Source organism: Chroicocephalus ridibundus, chromosome Z (genome assembly GCF_963924245.1).
Source record: "Chroicocephalus ridibundus chromosome Z, bChrRid1.1, whole genome shotgun sequence".
NCBI lineage: Eukaryota > Metazoa > Chordata > Aves > Charadriiformes > Laridae > Chroicocephalus > Chroicocephalus ridibundus.
Window position 1 is genome coordinate 41,821,507 of NC_086316.1, and position 15,156 is coordinate 41,836,662.

The 15,156-nt window shown below is 39.5% G+C and overlaps 1 protein-coding gene across 5 annotated transcripts in view; it reads right to left on the reverse strand.

The window, feature by feature from the left end:
* The window catches only part of AOPEP (aminopeptidase O (putative)), a 211,571-nt gene extending 197,749 nt beyond the window's left edge, over window positions 1–13,822 (reverse strand). For all 5 annotated transcript variants that reach the window (XR_010069065.1, XM_063320188.1, XM_063320189.1 and 2 more), the window contains exon 1: window positions 13,767–13,822. The gene's annotated coding sequence lies outside the window, so the exon portion shown is untranslated. The remainder of the gene's footprint in view (window positions 1–13,766) is intronic.
* Between the last annotated feature and the right edge of the window lie 1,334 nt (window positions 13,823–15,156).

The window sequence follows — 15,156 nt, forward strand, 5'->3', positions numbered from 1 at the left end:
TTTCATATTTAGAGGACTGTCATTAATTAACAGGGCAGATTAAAAAGTGAAATAGTGCCATGCAAGTAAACTCCATCCAAATTTAAAAAAAAAAAATTAGTTGAAGCATCATCAAAAAACTAAATTCTGTAAATACAAATCCCCTTCAAAATATTGAAACCAAAACACTAAGTCCTTGCAAGTCGAGAGACAATCAAACACAAAGGCCAACGAGAATAAAAACCACGCAGAGTAGACATTCATTTTCCACAGTTGAAAGTTTCAGATCAACACTTCTGTTAGTGGAGATGACACATCTGATCATGGTTACAAATAGAGCAACAGACAAGAAGAACACACTTGCAGACAACTAAAAACTATTACTGCATACACTCTGACAGTGAATTTTAATTCAGCTGTAACACGGCCTGTTTAATCCTCACTCAAATCACCTTAACTTCAGATATCTCAGCTTTCAAAAATTTTAGGTAGCCTCTCTATCTCCAAGCACTAGTAAATGAATTTAAAATGGCTGTTTGCAGGTGCCTCGGCTTCTGAATCTCTGAAGAATTTCTTCATTAAATATTTTTAAGGACCCTACAGAACATTAGCACTGTGCAACAAAGAAGCTGATATCTTCTCTAATTCTGATGGTGTTGGCAACTCATTTGTTAGGATAACTTTGTATTTTTGTACAGTACTTTGATAATTTCATATTTACATTGAATTACCAAAAAAGTTCTGTTTTCTGTGCCAAGCATGATTCTGTTATGAATGATAATTTTACTTCTCCACTAAAGCCTCACACTGGAAGCTGCATCCCATAAATTGAGGTGGTGTCTCAAGTAATTTGACATAGTCCTATTGAAAGCTCTCCTAAGCGGGAAAGACACTGAATTTATGCACTACAGTTTTAAGACAGGGTAATCATGCATGCTTTTAATTTAAATGTTAATTTTGTAATAATTTCACACATTTTAGCTTTTTTTAAAATAGGAGTTACATCATGAAGGTTCAGCAAACTCCGCTAATCAGCTGTGGAGTTTCTCAATATAAGGACTTCAGATGGTATAATCTGCAACAATAGATGGAAAATTATATGAAAAAGAACACTGAAAAAGTCCAAGGAAATGTATGACCATGAACTTATTTGTCAGTCTTGGGATACACATCCTCAGTGTGAATTTCTGTCTGCATGATAACTGAAGGTCTGATACTTCACAGTATACCTGCTTCTCACTGAACCAAACATATTTGCTAACACATTCACCATTTGGTATTTCAATATCCAACTGTAAACACACATACACTGAATTCAGAGGAGGAAAAAAATGTACACAAACAAAAAGCCTGTTTTTTTTTTAAATGTCTTATACTATCTGGTCTGCGTCTGGAGCCTCCAAAGAGTTACTGCTCACTAAATAATATGCCAAAAATCCACTGTTAACAGAACATAAATGATAAATGATATATTACTTCCTTTGCCTGTTCTCTAGTGTTTCATTGTCATGTACAGCAGCAATGTTTCTTTTAGGCAGTTTTGTACTACTCTACAGATTAAGGAATAACAGCAATATACTATAAACCAACATAAAACTATTTCAAAACATTCGATTTTAGAGGTTAGCTTAAAACTACTTTTGGTCATAAGTGTACCGTTTCAATTCCAGTAACTGAGACATACCTATTTCTATAATATAAGTCAGTGGTCAAAAGTAACTCTCTACTTCATGGGCAAAAAACGAGATATTAAAAAATGTTCTTTTGTATCTATTTTTAAAGAAAAATAGAGTCTAAAGGCTCTTTTTATACAGAGTATAAAGACTCTTTATACAGAAACATTTAGCTATACAAAATAACGCTAGGTATTAGTAGAACACTCCTGCTACATCACTCTCTGGGGTTCCACAGTATTGATAAGGCGTGGGACCATCAGCTCTTGCCCACTCCTCTTGCTCATTTGCCCAAGTTAACTTGTCTAGTTTGCTTCATTTAAAATATTCAGAATGTTCGTAACCTGACTCTGAATATCTGCACTGCTCTAAACACACACCCAATACTCATTAAAAGCAATAATTTTCGTATACACACAGAGAGCCATTTAAAATGTGCCCTACACGTGTGAACTATAATTTTGGCAGGTTACCTTTCATTCACATCAAAATGTATTTTCATCACCCAGCTGTGTTGTTTCTACCACATTTGGCCTTTCTTAAACCATGTCATCCAAACTCAAGATATATTAAAAATATTCTCAAAGTATATATTTTTTGTTTGTTTGTTTGCTCTGGTTTTTTATGCCTCCACCACTGCATACATACCTCACATATCTGATAGATTAATTATATCATCTGGAATAGTCATCAGTGGAATAATCTAGTCCTTTCCCTTGAGATGAGACAGAAGTATGTGAAACACTCCTCTATTGCTTTTAAATGCCTCTGCAGAGGGAATTGTTCAGTTTCACTCCATTTTTTTCATAATATTTAATTAAATATTCTTTCCCGTAAACATTTTTCCCCTCTAAGCTTTACTAATGTCAAGTTTCCTAAAGTTTTGGATAAAGAGGACCTAGTTATACTGTGGATGCACTCATTTGCTTCTCACCCCTTCTAACCCCCACCCCTACTTGGAGGTCACTCTTCCATCTCTCCAATCACTAAACACACTAGTTTGGAATAGGCAGATTATTAAAATAAAGTCTAAATTGTGCTCTGAGTCAAAATAGTTCATTCTGCCCATAATAAATTAAGACCATTTACATGGCTTGGTCAACAAATCCACAGGGGCAGCAGAGCCCCAGCAAAAAAGACAATAAATACTTGTATTGCTAAAGCTAGAAGTGGTGTTTCTTTGTAACCTCAGCCTTTAAATCTCAGTGTTTGCTCTATTAAAACAGAGCAGTATCACTATAATCACAAAACAATTCTCCGAGCTTTTCCCAATTTTTTTATTTCAACACTGAATTTCTCTTTCTGTAACACTTGGTGCTTTCTGATACTGAATTTCAACTTAATGATTCCAACTCATTTTTAAAAATAACTTAGGTCCTGAACTCCAAAGTGCTTGTAACCTCTCCAGATTGGCCCCATCCAATCACCTGACCAATGCAAGCATAAAACACAGGAAGGTGTGTATTCACACAAAAGTCAAAAGTCTGCCACAACAGAAAATGTATCTTTCTTCATCAAGTTTCTGCACAACTTTGCTTCCTATAATGCTACACAAGCGCAGAGGACAACTCAAGGGAAGAGGCAGGAACATGCAGCTGGGGAAGACAGAACACAGTTGCCCTTTGGGAGCTAGTTCAGATTGGGATAGACTTAAACCCAGCCTGAGGCCATACCCAAATTTAACAAAAAAAATTAACAAAAAATTAAAAAAAAAATTTAACAAAAGTTGAGCAAAACCCAGGACAGACTCAACTACATTTAAGTGTGTTGAAATAGATTTAAAATGCTCTCAGAGTTAAAAATTAAATGACTGGTGAATGCTGAAGATGGTCTTGAGAGTTTTGTTTGGTGCGGTTTTAAACTACAAACAAAGTAAAGAAAACTAAAAATTAAATTCACAGGCAAATTAAAGAAAGCTGATACAGGACACAACAGTCCTTGCAAAAGCAAAGCGAAACATATTAATTCTTCATTATCTAAGAGCTCAGTTAGTCTTAGTAAGTTTCTCAGTTTCTCTCAGTAAGAGAAAGCAATCAGATTATTTTAACGACTTTAACTTTTGACATGCCTCTACTCGATGTTTTTTCCCACTAAATATTCATAAGCTGATTGCCTAACAATTCACTCAACTTAATCCTCTGGAAAGAAACTAAGTTTAAAAGAAGTCTATTGATAAATTGCAATTTCATTGCCAGAACAGGCCTAGCAGAGAGCCACTAACGTGGCTAGAGGGCTGAAGCACACAGATGTAGGAGAAGAGGCTGATGGCACTGGGTCTGGTCAGCCTCACGATGAGGCAGTTATGGAGGCATACCTTCCCTAACACCTAACGGGGTGCGCACAGAAGATGCAGCCACACTCTTCTTACAGGGACACAGAGAAAAGACAAGGAAAAAGATATTATGCTGTCTTGCAAATACAATTACAGTCTACATTATACCGTATTACATAGACCTAACTTTTTTAAAAATACAAAAAGTAGTCATTTTTATATTCTGCAGAGCTGCTTTTGTGTTGTTGTTGAACTGAAACACTAAATTAAAAGGTAAGGAGCAAATAAATAAGAAGAACAGAAATACGTAATTTTAAGAATGAGTATACCAAAATATACTCCCAGGAAACAGTGTTCTTTACATTTTCAATAGAAGTGTAGAACATAGCTGAAATAACAGGAGAACAAACAAAATATTACTCTTCTGCTCCAGGGTCAACTTAACCAGAAATATGCAAGATCATATGTTTAGAAGTAGCCAGACTACATCACTGTTTCTAAAGTTGCTGGTTTATTTTCCACATAGAATTTAGCTTTAATATGTATTTCATTGCTATGGTATTTGGGTGATCTTCCACACAGTAGTCAGAGTGGCTACTTAAAAATGTTAATTGTTTGTAATAATGAAGATGCCTAAACAATATTGGTTAGATGCCTAAACAATTTTGTCTGCATTGTTTTTTAAAAGAAAAATTCCTTTAGAACCTTTTTGTAGACATCTTAAGACATCTGCTGCAAACTATATGACAAATTTTCAGAAGGTATACAGACCTACAGAGATAATACCTAGTGCTTTTAATGGAGATCGGGCCATTAAATGTCTTCTTAGGAAGGGAGGGATGGGAGAAGAGATTAACAGAAGCCCAAATGCATAGTGAAGTCTAATTATTTCCTACCTCCAATGACCCTAAAAAGCTCTGAAACAGAATTACAAAGCTAACACTACTACAGAAAAGACTGCGGGGAAAATGGTCCTTAAAACTTAAATCAGTTGTTACTTCACTAGTAAATTAGGACAAATGCAAGGACAAAAAAAATCTTCTATTGACTCTAATGTATCTTACAAAAAATTCATTCCATACATTAATTTTAGGGATGGAAGCAGAGAAGCACTGTGCTTGTTTCAGAGAGAGAATACAAAATAAAACCTGCAATGTGGAAAGAACTTTACCAAAAGTTAACAATAATTTTTAAGAGTTTTTCAGATCATTATATGTTTGTATTTGAATCCTGGAACTTCACTTGACTATGGGAACAATGGTATTTATAATCTTTTGACTATAACACACTATGGTAAGAAAAAAATGATGACGAGTGTTAGGTTACTTTCTACTTTTCTTTTCTGTAAGGCACCTTAAACAACAATGCTAATCTTTAGTCACAGAACTTCACAATATTCACTGAACTAAACCAAAAGGACTTCAAGATAAGATTAGTTAAGTTTTATGGCACATACATAGAATATTCATACAAAGTGTTTGTTAAAAGTTACACATAGCCCCACATTCAAGCTGTGCTTTTATTATTTTCTTTACAGATATTAATTTACCCTAACTGAAAAGGTTTTCCATAATTATATTCCAGAGGACTTAGTGTGCCCTCTTGTGTGTGGGTAATGTTACACCACCAGGTGTTACATAAACTGGGTACATATGCAGTAACATTCTCTCTTTAAAATGCTGTTATAAGTGATTAGAAAATACAAACAACACACACTGCCTTTAAACTATTCTTCTTACAACCTCAGACTCACATCAGACCAAAATTTACCAAAGATTAATATAATCAGTGCTGACACAACGTATCTTCCAGATTTTTTTAAAAAAACAAATATGAATAGAGCTGCAAAACAGTTGTGCTTTTTAATCCTATTTTATTTACATCTGCTTTATTAACAAGAAATTTAATGGTAAAAATCATGTATTTTTTGAAAAGCACACAGCATCTGCAATAGAGCAAACTCAATTTAGAACAAACTAGTAGAAATATTTTAGGGCATATATATGATAGTCATCTGACTAAGAGCTAGAAAGATGATTCAGATGTTTCATTTGTGCCCAAAGCCATGTTATGTAAGAACTAACTTGACATGAAATGAACGGATGCGTTGTCTTCAACAGGACTGCTGATTTTATGACATTAAAATACATGGATAAATAGCTGCATTCCAGACAAGATGGGTAACTATTCCTCCTTCGGGCTGTGCTTGGCTTATCAAATATTGGATCTCTACCACCCTGGGAGAATGTTTCAGGTTTATCCAAGAAGAAAAGAGAGGAATGAGCTGTTTATTTGGTCACTTAAACAGCCTTTTTAGTATCAAGAAAAAAAGTAAAAGATCAAGGCACCTCTGCAGCAATGAAACAGATGACATAGGAATCACATTAACAGAAACCAGAAATCAATCCAAGTGAAAAAAAAAGACAAGCAAAACTTGATAAAGGATGTATACACTTCAACACAAGAGCAGGATAAAAATTACGGCAGAATGTAGTAGGAGAAGTAAAAGGTAATTTATTTTTTTTTAATTTCTTAAAAGGACCATTGTGAAAACCTGTAACTGAACAGGACAAAAAGATATACACGTATATATATTGCAGTTATTTAAATGCTAGGCTTCTGGAACTTTGCTTTCAATCAGTACTGCTATTTCAACAATATTGTAAAAAACATGCCAGTATTTTGTTTGAAGTGTAGCATCTATACATAGACTATCCCTCATTGGCCCAAGATGACTCTATCAGCAAGATGAGACAGAGAGAAAGAATGTGTGCACTAACAAAAGCAAAAAGTTGTAATGATAGGTACAAGAGACAGGTGAGAAGAAAAAAATTTTTTAAAAAGTGATAAAGTGTAGCTGTGCGACAATCAAACATGCTTGTAAACCCCATGCTCTTCTCTTCATTTGACCTGTGATGTCTTTTATTAAGTTTGTGATAATTTGGGGAGTGTAACAGAACAGGCTGTAAATAATTATTTAATTTACCACGTGATTCCAAATGCATTTGATTAAATGCAAATTCTGCAATTTTCTTCAATCAAGTCTTCCAAAAAATGTACAAAATCATAACACAGTTATCCCACCAACATGTTTTCTACTGCAAGCACTAACATACAGTTTATCAAAATCCTAAGCAAAATCAGCAGGAGCTGCAACATTTTCAAATTTGCAAGTCAAGCCTAGGTATACAAACAGAGCATTCTTCCCTACTTTTTTTCTAACTAACTGAATACAGATTCACATGAAGTGTAACAAACTTGACCCCCAGTGTATGATCATGGAACTAATTCAGACTAGTATTTGTCATTCAACATATGGTGCTGTTGCTTTAAACAAAAAGAACTCCCTATGCTAACTATATAAAAATTGAAAGTCTTGCCAATATACTCATGTATTTTTTGAACACTGATGCAATTAATGTATGTTTAGTTGTTACTTAAGTCGTTTAGATACCTCTAAAGTGTTTTCCAGACAATCAAAAGCCATTGCTATGCATTCTGCCATACAAATGTCAAAGCACACAGGTTTATTTTGTGGTCCAGCTATCTAATACACTCTTATAACTGAACTTCTATTAATTCTGCGTTTCCTTCATTCTTCCTTAACAGGTTAAGAATAAATTGTAATCATGGTGTTCATATAATACAAGAAACATACCACCTTGACTGCTGAAGCAATATCCTTGCTGTATACCTTGGAAGTTGTCTGTACCCATACAAGCTTTGTATATGCAAATAGCACACCTTTTACTACTGCTTTCTAAATATGCTGTTCTGCATCAGTATTCCTTGGCTTTGATATGGCAAGGTCCTCACTACCTTATGCACATATCAAGGTACCGTCATCATAGAGAATATACTAGAGCCATTATTCCTTACATCTTTTTTTGAGATACTTCTCTTATGCAACACTGTCTTCTGTAACATTTTTTGCTATATTCAGTTCATAATATGAGCATCCGGTTTTCATTTATTTTAAAGCAGTGCATTTCACCTTTAGAAAAGCAGGTTCTCTAGCTGGATTCTAAGCATCAAAACAACTTAGGAACTGTAATGCCACCACAAACTCTTGATGATCGTTTTACAAACGCTGTTTCACATCATACTTGTTCTGCACACAAAGATGTAACAGATTACTAGTACATTTTAAAAATAGACCTCACACTCCATGCACCTTCCTTATGAAATGTACTTCATAAAAACACAGGGCAAGCTAATTGTGTGGTTATATGTTTTAATATTTTAGAAGACAGATGTTTGCAAAAGAATAAACAATAATAGCAGATGGTGGCCAACATGAATAGAGTAGCTATTCATCATTTGTGCACCATATAGTTGCATAAAAGGCACAAAGAATGGGAAGTAGGGGAGAAGTGATCCTTCATGGAATGATATTTGTATAACATTGCTTTTCCACTTAATAAAGAAAGCATCAGCCTAAATTAGAATCATATGCCTCTGAAAGCAATCCTGAGAAAAGAGCCTCCACCAGGCAAAATAAAACATGGTTGCAAAACAGACAAGGTAAGAGAATAAACTTCCAAAAAATATGCACAGAAAAGAAAAAAAAGGTTTCTTTGTGGCAAGAAATACACAGTAATGCACAGTTTTGGTTGTTACAGTTAAAAGGAAAATGAAATAAAGAGACAGGAAAGGGGAAGAACTTGCAAACATAATTCCACGCTACAGGGGAAAGTGACGAAGAAAAAAAAAAACAACCATGCATCTGAACTACTCTAGGAATATACCCCTTCCAAACAGTAAACCAAGAAAAGTGAGAATAACTGTTATACAAAGTAGGCTAGTTAAACCTCTAAATAGCCTATTAAAAACTAGAATGATCAATTATGATACTTGATACTGATGTTCCATTAGTCCAGGAAGCTGTTATTTTCCACTGCTAACAACTAACTATTCCAGTCTAATTCCACTCTAACACTAATAATCCACACAAGAAAATCAGAAAACTATCTGAACTTGCTGAGAGGTCCAGCACAGGCGCTACTAGGTGAAAGCAAATGAGAGGCTTACAAACTTAAAAAAAAAAAAAAAACAAAACAACTTAAAAAATGTAGAAGATAGATTGTCATTAGCAATGACTCCCTAATACAGTGGCACAGGCCAGAAATGTACTATCCAGAATGCACTGAATCATCTACTCTCTTTCCAAGCACATCATTTGATTGCTCTCCTGCTAGATCAGCTAGTGACAGACTGTCTTACACTGTTAATGTAAGTGAAATGTAGGTACAAAATGCAGTCATCTAAGATATGTCTTCATCACAAAATGCAAGACTATGCTGAATGTGTTCTTCTATAAGCATACACAAGATACCTCTTATTTCAGAGCACAACTGTAGCTGTTTCTTTTCATCCATTTCTACAATCTCAGAAAACAAAAATAAATGAGAGGGATGTATGAGAGAAGATCAAGAGAACTGATCTCCAACCAAACCAGGCGGTTACAACTCTGTATTTGATGTCTGCCAAGCCCTGGAAAATTCCCAACTTAAAGCTGTCCCAAAACATCAAATACATTAAATGGTTAATACCTTATAAAAACATACTAATATTTTTTATTGTGCAAAATCAGAGTTGCACAAACTTACGCACACACAAATGCATACGAGTAGCAGGCATTAATCCCCAAGATGGAGGCCATTTGTATCTTAGCTTTTCTGTTTTTCAGACAGTACACAAACTCATTCCCTGGAACACTAGCCAATTAAAGCAATTAGATAGAAATTTACACAAATTGAGTTTCCTAGAAAACTAAGGATGGTCAGAAAAACCCTACCAATTTATGATAGCTCTGTTTGAAGACATTTCTCCCAGCTGCCAGTGCTGCAGTCAACAGTGATGGGTATCTCCATGCACAGTCACGCCAGCCCACAGCCTGGCATGTGTAGCCGAACTCGTCTTGTAAGCTAATATTCTGGGCTGCAAGCAAGGATCTCTAAAGCACAGACAGAAACTTGGTTATATCATGTACCCACTATATTCTTCAAAAGGTATAGAAGTATTTCAGCACCACAGACTTTCCCTACATGCCACTGGCCAATATGCTACACATTTAAACAATGCAAGCTTTTTATCCCCGTGTAAAAGACAGTGCAAAATAAAGCCGTGTTTGGTTCCTCCTCAACTCCAGTTAAGCATGATTTGCTTCGGCCATACATAAAAGCTAACTCAATTGCTTTCAACATGCAGGTGTTAAAACTATAATCTACAATGCTCTCCACTTAGCATTTAAAAAAAAATACAAAATGAAAAAAAAAAGTCTTCTGGATAAACACTCTCTTTAATAATTATAAGAGGTTTATAATTAATTCAATTAATTCCATTTAAACTGCTTTCAAGGAAGCTTCTTCCAGATCCAGTTTTAGAAAATTTTCACACAATGTAAGACACAAAGATCTTACCAAGAAGTCAGTTTTGAACATCAGCATCAACAGTAATTTTACTCTTTAAATATCAAGTAATATGCATACATAATTTTCAGTAATTACAAACTTCTTTTTATTCCACACACTTAACACAAATAGCTAAGCCACCTCCTGCCTTTTTAAGGACAGAATGAGTTCTTCTATAGATGAAAGGAAGGCTTAAATAAACTAAAAGAAGCATTTGGTACTGTTGAACTACTGTAAACCAATCCATACAAAAGAGCTTGCACACCTCACTCTGCGTCACAAGAAAACCAGCACACATCATAATGAGGCTTTAATGTGAAAGTTAATTCAATTAGTAGTATCCCTTGACAAAGCAATTGGTGCCTTTCCAGAAGCCTCTTTTAAGTCTCGAAACTAGAGAAATAATGAGCATAACAGAAGACCTTCTTTACCAGCTACAAGTTAGCAGCAGTGGAAGCTGCTTCCCATGAGTTGAAATTACAAGTCTTAGAATCACAGAATCATCTAGGCTGGAAAAGACCTTTAAGATCATCGAGTCCAACCGTAAACCTAACACTGCCAAGTCTACCACTAAACCGTGTCCCTGACCACCACGTCTGCATATCTTTTACATGCCTACAGGGACGTTGATTCAACCACTTCCCCAGGCAGCCTGTTCCAATGCTTGACAACACTTTCAGGGAATAAATTTTACCTAATATCCAACCTAAACCTCCCCTGGTGCAACTTGAGGCTATCATCTCCTTTCATCCTATCACTTGTTACTTGGGAGAAGAGACCAACCCCCAACTCTCCACAACCTCCTTTCAGGTAGTTGTAGAGAGCAGTAAGGTCTCCCCTCAACCTCCTTTTCTCCACCTAAATAATCCCAGTTCCTTCAGATGCTCCTCAGAGGACTTGTGCTCTAGACCCTTCACCAGTTTCATTCCCCTTCTCTGGACATGCTCCAGCACCTCAATGTCTTTCTTGTAGTGAGGAACCCAAAACTGAACACAGTACTTGAGGTGCGACCTCACCAGTGCCAAGTACAGGGAGATGATCACTTTTCTAGCCCTGCTAGCCACACTATTTCTGATCCAGGCCAGGATGCTGTTGGCCTTTTTGGCCACCTGGCTCATACTCAGGCAGCTGTCAAACACCCCCAGGTCCTTTTTTTCTGGGCAGCTTTCCAGCCACTCTTCCCCAAGCCTGTAGTGCTGCATGGAGTTGTTGTGACCCAAGTGCTGAATCTAGCATTTCACCTTATCGAATGTCATACCACTGGCCTTGGCCCATTGACCCAACCTGTCCAAATCCCTCTGTAGAGCCATCCTACCCTCAAGCAGATCAACACTCCCACCCAACTTGGTGTCGTCTGCAAACTTACTGAGTGTGCACTTGATCCCCTCGTCAGATCATTGACAAAGATATTAAACAGAACTGGCCCCAACACTAAGCCCTGGGGAACACCACTTGTGACTGGCTACCAACTGGATTTAACTCCATTTGCCACAACTCTTTAGGCCTGGCCATCCGGCCAGTGTTTTAACCAGCAAAGAGTGCTCCCGTCCAAGCCATCGACAACCTGTTTCTGCAGGAGAATGCTGTGAGAAACACTGTCAAAGACTTTACTAAAGTCTAGGTCGACAATATCCACAGCCCTTCCGTCATCCACTAAGTGGGTCATCTTATCACAGAAGGAGATCAGGTTAGTCACACAGCACCTGCCTTTCATAAACCCACGCTGACTGGGCAGGGCTGTCCTGTACATGCTGCGTGATGGCACTCAAGATAATCTGCTCCATGACCTTCCCTGGCACTGAGGTAGACTGACAGGCCTGTAGTTCCCTGGATCCTTCTTCTGGCCCTTTGTGTAGGTGGACATCACATTTGCTAACCTCCAATGAGTCCCCTCCAGGGACATCCCTGGTTAGCCAGGACTGATGATAAATGACTGAAAGTGGCTTGATAGTTAAGACAGGAAATCAAGATAGAAAATTCCTTCTTTCAGCTGAAATAAGGGAAACACCAAAAAATCAACGTCCCCTTCCACCCTCAAAATAACCGTTCCCAAAGAAAAACACATAATTAAACAAAGATTGAGACAGAACCATAACTTATTATCAGTAAAAAAAGCTAGGAAGAGCATCCTGATATTTCCCATAAACTCTCTTTAGTTCACTGGTGGTTTTTTGTATTAGAGTAGTGACCAAGTACCTTAAGTCATTAAACACAGCCCAAATATATGCAGCTAAACATTTTACAAGGCCCTGACCACAAATCTGCAATTACTACGTTACAGAAAACACATTTGTGTAAGGATGGATTTTCAATTTTTTATTTTAGAAAATTATTTGAAGGCGGACATGGTCCTAGGCAACCTGCTATACCTCAGCCTGCTTAAGCTGGGGCATTGGACTAGATGATCTTTAGTGGCCCCCTTCAACTTCAGTGAGTCTGTGGAGATGCTGAACAGCATCAAAGAGGAGGAAAATTATCTTGGATTTTATTTCCACTCAATACACACAAGGAAGTGGGGCGTGTGTATCTGATTTTCAGGAGATGGGGCTTGCAAGTAAAGAAGATATTCATACGTGAAAGTGTCCAAATCAAATCCATGCTGAAATAGAACGACTGCTTTTAACTCAACGCAGCTGTCACTTATAAATACCACCTACAATGTGGAAGAACTATTTCCCTAAGGCTAGAATCAGAAAAGCAGTCATCTATTTCCAATCTTAACACTGGCAAGCCAACTCAGTTACTCAACTTGACCTTTGCAAAACTACACGTTATCCTGAATATGGACCTAACATGCAACTAAGCCGAAATCCTCAGATGAACTACAAAATTCCATTTATTGAGATAAGAGCTTCACCTATATGCTTCCAAGTGTTAAAAGCTGCCAATAAGCAGAAAACCTTGTCAATCAGCTTTGAGAAGCTCGAACAGAATTACATTTCAAGTTCTTTCAGGAAATTTTACTTAGAACTAGAGTCCTACGAGAATGGCACCGATTCAAGCTGCAGAAGCGGCATGGGAAAAGCCAGCAGGGACTCCTGGCTGCGCATCCCCTACTGTTCGGCATCCTGACCGCCCCGCCGCTGGCCACCCTCCAGCTGCCGCGGCTCCCTGGACAAGGCAAGGCAGGGACGGTAACTCCGTAACTCCCAGGAGCGTCCGGCACCGAGGCGGAGGTGGGCGAGCGAAGCCCGCGGGCCCGGCAGAGCGCGGCCCGGCCCCCCGCGGGGCGCCCGGCTCCCTCTCAGGCCTCCTCGGCGCCCCAGGCCGGAGGCGCGGGGCCGGGAGCGGCGGGGAAGGAGCGCTTACAGCGAGCGCTTACAGCGGCCGCCGAGGTGCCACAGGGTGACAGGGAGGGAGGGGGCGGGCGGGACAAGCAGTCGCTACCAGCCCCCTCCCGTTCCAGCCCCGCCGCGGCGGGGGCTTTACCTGCCGGCCGAGCCCCCGCCGCCCTCCGCCCCGGCCCGCGGCGCCCGGTGATGACCTCATCCGCCGGCACCGCCCCCTCACCGCCACGCCACGCCACGCCCGCTCCAGGCCCCGCCGGCTCCGCCTTCAGCCGCCCCGCGTTAGAAAAGATCCCCAATGTTGAGCTCAGCGTATAAATAAAAGCGTTTATGTTTGCGTCGCAAATTCAGTTCGGTGCTTCAGCCGTTCAGCGGCGAGCTGGTGGCGCAGCCCCCCCCTGCCCACGGAACCCTCCCGGGCGCCACCGGAGGGGTCTTTGAAGTAGCTGGTTTATCTCGGTGAAGTTCGGTTTTGTGAGCCTCGCAGTTTACTAAACTCCCCGTCCGCAGGTGCCCAGGCTCCTTATAGAAGCTCGCGTGAGGAGCGAGCGGGGCGGGAATGGGAAACCCCCCGCAGCGTGTCTGGCATCAGAAGAATAATTAAGCATTCATTGGAATAGGGATTCAAACCTGGCACTTAACCACAGCTGGGCAAAGTCACCACCTTCTTTTTAGCCCCATGAACGTCTAATTATTTGTGCAAAGAGGAAGAACGCCAAGAGGAGAAATTGTGAGAGTCTTCCCCCAGAACTCCCAATTGCATTTTCTAGCGAGGTGGGAAATTAGGATTCACAGAACCACAGAATAACGGCAGGGGTTGGAGGGGACCTTCGGAGATCATCTAGTCCAACCCCCTGCCAAAGCAGGTTCACCTAGAGCAGGCTGGACAGAAACGCAGGCAGGTTTTGAGTATCTCCAGAGAAGGAGACCACCACCTCTGTGGGCAGCCTGTTCCAGCGCTCTGCCACCCTCAAAGTAAAGAAGTCTTTCCTCATGTTGAGATGGAATTTCCTGTGTTCTGGCTTGTGCCTGTTGCCCTTTGTCCTCTCACCAGGCACCACTGAAAAGAGTCTGACCCCATCTTCTTAGCAGCCATCTCTCAGTCTTCACTTCTCCAGGCTAAACAGACCCAGCTCTCTGAGCCTTTCCTCCTAAGAGAGGTGCTCCAGTCCCTTGATCATCTTTGCAGCCTTCCACTGGACTCTTTCCAGTACTTCCCTGTCCTTCTTGAACTGGGGAGCCCAGAACTGGACACAGCACTCCAGATGCGGCCTCACCAGGGCAGAGTAGAGGGGGAGGATGACCTCCCTCCACCTGCTGGCCACACTCTTTTTAATGAACTCCAGGAGACCATTGGCCTTCTTAGCCACAAAGGCACATTGCTGGTTCATGGACAACTTGTTGTCCACCAGGACTCGCAGGTCCCTCTCTGCAGAGCTGCTTTCCAGCACACCAACCCCTAACCTGTATTGCTGCATGGGATTATTATTATTATTCATTCCCTTGCTAACCAGGGAAATCTGCAAACAAAG